The sequence below is a fragment of the Asparagus officinalis genome, chromosome 1, assembly GCF_001876935.1.
Source record: "Asparagus officinalis chromosome 1, Aspof.V1, whole genome shotgun sequence".
Lineage (NCBI taxonomy): Eukaryota > Viridiplantae > Streptophyta > Magnoliopsida > Asparagales > Asparagaceae > Asparagus > Asparagus officinalis.
Window position 1 is genome coordinate 65769622 of NC_033794.1, and position 5009 is coordinate 65774630.

General features: G+C 48.6%; 1 long non-coding RNA gene across 1 annotated transcript; it reads right to left on the bottom strand.

Moving 5' to 3' along the window:
* On the bottom strand, window positions 275-702 carry LOC109842689. The gene is made up of 4 exons (XR_002247347.1): window positions 664-702; window positions 525-596; window positions 381-452; window positions 275-311 (listed from the first exon to the last, which is right to left on the bottom strand). It is a non-coding gene; the product is annotated as an uncharacterized LOC109842689 (long non-coding RNA).

The following is a 5009-nucleotide window of genomic DNA, read 5'->3' on the forward strand; positions in this document are numbered from 1 at the left end:
TCGGGTTGAGAGCCGACAGGCTCCGGGACAGCAGCAGAAGAGGGTACGTCAGCCCCTGCAGACAGATTGCTCGCACCACTCGGCAGAGACGGGGAGGCACCACTGCTATGAGGACTTTCAACCCCGGGGACTGTAGCAGTATCAGGCTGAACGCCTGGTCCTACAGTGACATTCCTATGTTAACCAAATGGAAATTTGGACAAGTAAGGAGAATCGGGATAAGAAGGTCGTATACATACCTGCAATCCCCATGTCCTCAGATGCAGCCGGAATGCCAAGAGTCATAAGAGTATCGGCCCAAGCTGCTGGTCCTATGATGACACTCTCTTATTAGTCAAAATGAAAATTTAGACGAATAAGAAGAATTGGGATCTGCATACCTGTAGATCCATTATCCGCGGGCATTTGAGGGATGTCAGGAGTCATATGAGAATCAGTCCTAGCGGCTGGTCCTATGATTGCACTCATTAGTCAAAAGACAGATAAACATAGGAAAGTACAATATCCCTGAATCGTATACATACCTGCAAGCCCGTCGCTCTGAGGCAAACTGGATATGCCAGGGATAGATACCGGGCTAACTCCAATGGTAGACGCTGCGATAATCAATCATTCATTAGTCATATGAAATATCGGGCAAGAGGGAGAAAATCAGATATATACCGGTAGATGAATCGTTCCCGAAGAATGGTCTCTCGGTCCCTCTGGAAGTCTGCTCAGCCAGCATGTCAGCTAATAAGCCGGCATCCGGCTTCGAGAAGCTTGGCCCCTCCATCGCAACATCTGCAGGGTAACCCAAATGTTGAAGGATGAGGAAAGCTCAAACGAGAAATCTTCCTTCACCTTACATAAGGAAAATGACATTGGATGCGGATATACCTGAATAAGGGATTGTGGGCTCGACATTACTTATCTGCTCAAGATCGATGTTAAGGTCGATGCCCAAAGACCCATCGTGAAAAGCGTCGCACATTTGTTGCACAAAGCAATCCATGTTGTCAACGCCAGGGGACGCCGAACCCGGTGGGAGTTCGCCCTCCTCGAAGAAACCTGAAGCACAAAACATGGTCACAAATCCCCAAAAGGTAAACAACCTTGAAGCAAGAGCAATTGAATGTTACCTCCCCCTCCATCGGCGGTGCTCCCTAAGTCCACTCCATAGGGACGCTGACCGTCATGGGGCTTATGGGCGGTCTTCTTCCTCTTCGGAGCACCCACCCTCCGAGGGCCAACGGGTCGAACATGCGTAGGCCTATCACACGTTTCAACGTGTGTAGGAGCTGGTGGCTCAGGATCATCGGCTGTCCTACCTAAAGTGACAATAGCCATTTCAATGAAAAATAGCTGTCATTTATGGAAAAGGAAAATTAAAAGAGACAAGACAAACCGGTATCGAGATCCCCTCTGCCGGTATCTGCATCCACACACTCTTCCTCGGAGGTCTCATCATCATCATCCGTAGGGAGGAGCTCTTCTTCGTCTGTGAGAAGAGATTTGGCATGCCCTTTTTTCCGCTTCCGAGCAAGCTCAGCCTTGCGAATCGCCACCATAGCAGCCCGGACTGCATACTCGGACTGCAACTCTGAGAGGCTCTTCACGCTGATGGACTCATAGGCAGAAAGCAACCACTTGCAGCTGAGGAAAGTGATCAGTGGCTTACGCCTATACGAAGGAAGAGCAAAGCGAGCTCCAGTACATCCCACCATCGTCCATAGCCACGCTCGTACGCCATCAATCAATCCTCCCTCAACCTGAAGGCTACGGCTCGGATTCCCAACATACAGTTGGTCGTAACCGAACTGGCGAGCAAAGCGGCAAGGAAGATAAGGCTCTATGTAGCACTGATTCTTCACCCGAAGGACAAGATATCCTACACGGATGTTCACTAACCACCGGAAGCAACCAGCGTCGAGAACGGTCCGATCACTTCTAGGTTTCTCCTCGTCAATCAGCACGTCGCCGTAGCGACCTGAAAAGTGAGGGAAACACTTAAAGAATTCCCAGCTCTTACGGACTCGAAGCTCTTGCTGAACATCACTAAACTTGTTCTCGCTGCATGAAAGGAACGGGGACATCAACAACGCTGGGCGCCGACATCAAGTCAGGACGGTGAAGAACGAGCCACGCCATCAGATATGCGTAAGGGAGCTCAACCTTCGGACAAACAAGCTCAGCTGATGGTGCAGAGCCCATATGTGTGAAACTGCTGACCAGACCCCTGAGCCCACAATGGATATTGCATGAAGGGGACAGGGATGTCAACAACGCTGGGTGCCGACATCAAGTCGGGACGGTGAAGAACGAGCCACGCCATCAGACAAGCTCAGCTGATGGTGCAGAGCCCATATGTGTGAAACTGCTGACTAGACCCCTGAGCCCGCAATGGATGCTAGCAACCATTGCTGGGAGCAGGGAAAGCTCTCTCCCGTAGGCTAGCTGAACTGCAGGGAAGAGCACCTCGATGGGTAGAGCATCTGAAGGCTGGTGCGGGACAACACACTTCTTCAACCAAAGGGCAAGATAGCCTGCTAATAGAGTCCGGGGCCCAATGGACTTCTGTGCACGGCGGAGAAAAGAGCGAAACTTGGTCCCCGCGAGAAAAGCTCCCTCAGCACTGGCAATAGTCCAGCAACTCATTAACCGCAGAAGGGACCAATATATCTAACGCATGAATGGGCTCGTCGGAGTTACCCTCCAAGTTCTGGAACAAATAGCAGGCAAACTGCTTCAAGCTGACATGCCTCTTCCTCTTCGCTTGAGGGGAAGTCTGAACCAAGGAGGTGTGATAATGACAGGTAAGATCCCAGAGAGTGTCATACATGTCGGGAGTATCTTTCTTCATGCACTCCAGCTGCTGGTTCGAGGGAAAATACTCCAGACGGTTACTCACAGTAGAGGCAGCTGCTGACACCTCGCCTGGGGGTGCAGTTTCAAGGCCCATAATCCCGGGTCGAAGACCACGAACGTCATGATACCCGTTAGAGCCGGGGGTCTTGTGGTGCCTGAGTGGAGGTAGAATCGGCGGTGAAAGAGGCATCTGTGATAAGCTGGCGCAAACAATGGCGCCCTCCTTCCCGTATCAAGCGACAAGAGTCGTCTAAGCGATCTCTATCGAACCGAGGAAGTGGGCTAACAGCCTGCCTAAGGGAAGCTGAAGAGAAGACCTCCCGACTACAACCGGTGTTGGCGTGAGGAGGAAGGCTACCCGCGGGAAATTCCACTGCAATAAAGCGCAAGGGTGGAGTCAGAAAATTCATAAGAAGAATGATAAGCTCATCCACGGAATAATTGGAGTGACGATTTTGAGCGTCCTACACTGGAAGAACGGTATGCATCATCACGTGAATCACGTGGTAACATACACCGAACTATAAGGTGTAGGATGGCACAAAATTGCCCCGATATACCAGAAGACTTGAATTGGCTAAGCAAGACAAGTCTGAAACCTTAACCCCCACAAAGGAGGGTGTCGGTTCTTCCTTCATGACCCGCAAAGAGGTCAATCAGGGATGCACGAAGAAAAATCTGCATAAATTCTCACCCCCGAAGAATGAGGCCGCGGGGGAAGATGTCGCGGGAACCTCTTCCTCACTATGCTGAGAATGAGAACGACTCCTACGGGGTCGAGATCGACGCGGAGACATTGCCAATCTGCAACGAAAAGCAACAAGTCAGGTACAATCTAAAATATGAATACACGAAATTTAAAAGGGAAATTGAGAACTTTAATTAAAATCCTATACATAAATAGGATTTCATAATTGAAGTCTAGTTAAACCTACAAATTTCGTGCATGCGAAACAATGATTGTCATTTTCGCGGTGAATTTTGGTGAAATACCCAAAATACCCCCCCGTGTTCAAGGCCAGATTCGGGTCAAGGACACGCGTGATCCGGGTCATGATCATCACATTCGATCATATAACACCCCGGTACCCCACAATTTTGGTTAAAGTTTGCAAATAAACCCTTTTGCAGAATTTAGCCAATTTTGCATAAAAGCCCCTCTACAAAATCTTGGTTTGGTCTCCACATGCCTTTATCAAAATTTTGATCATGAGTTCGCGGTCAAAACTCATTAGATGTCAGCACTAAATTCGCTCACCTTTTGCAAATAAGCCCTCTAAAACATTTATGGGCTGTTTTGCAAATTAATCCCTCAAATAACTCTTTGATCCTCTTGCAAAAAAGCACCCCTCACAATGTTTCACCAAATGGACATAAATCCGACCCCAAAATTTTAGTTCCAATTTTGCATAAAACCCCCACGATTTTCAGCCCCTATTTTGCAAATAAGCCCTCCAAAATTTCGGCCATATTGCCTCTTTTGCACAAAACCCCCCAAAATATGGTGCATACACAATCCCTTGCCTATTACAAGTATAAAGATGTAATCTTTATCGAAAAAATAGAGGATGGTGAAGAGGAGCTTACCCAAATCAAGAGGTGTGAGAACCCTAGTTCCAAGGGCCAAGATCCGAGCTTGAAGGAAGAGTAAGAGACCCTAATTGGAAGAGGTCAATTTCGGCCAATGGGTGTCCACCAAAAATTCGAAATTTCTTATGGGTTGATGGGTGCTCAAAAGAAAATCAATGAAGAAAGCTTGCTTGGAGGGAGAAGAGAGGAAGAAGAAGGAGAATCTCTTTTGAACTTTGAATTAAAAGAGGGGGAAAAGAAAAGAAGTAATGAGACCAAAACAAGGGAAAGGGAAACAAACAAAAGGGGGAAAAAGAAAAAAAAAAGAGGGGAGAGGGGGGTGTCTCGGCCCCAAAACCGAGACACCCTAGGGTGTCTCGGCTTTGGCCGAGACACCCCAAGGTGTCTCGGCCAAGGGCGAGACACCCCCGGGTGTTTTGAGTCCCGTTTTGTCCTTATACGCCCATTTCAGACCCGAATACGCCCGCTTTCGTCGGTTATTGGATGTTTTGATCAAAATCGACACCAATCAACGTTCGACGATTCGAAACCCTAAGGGTCAACGCCGGTCAACGCGTAACCCTAGGTCAACG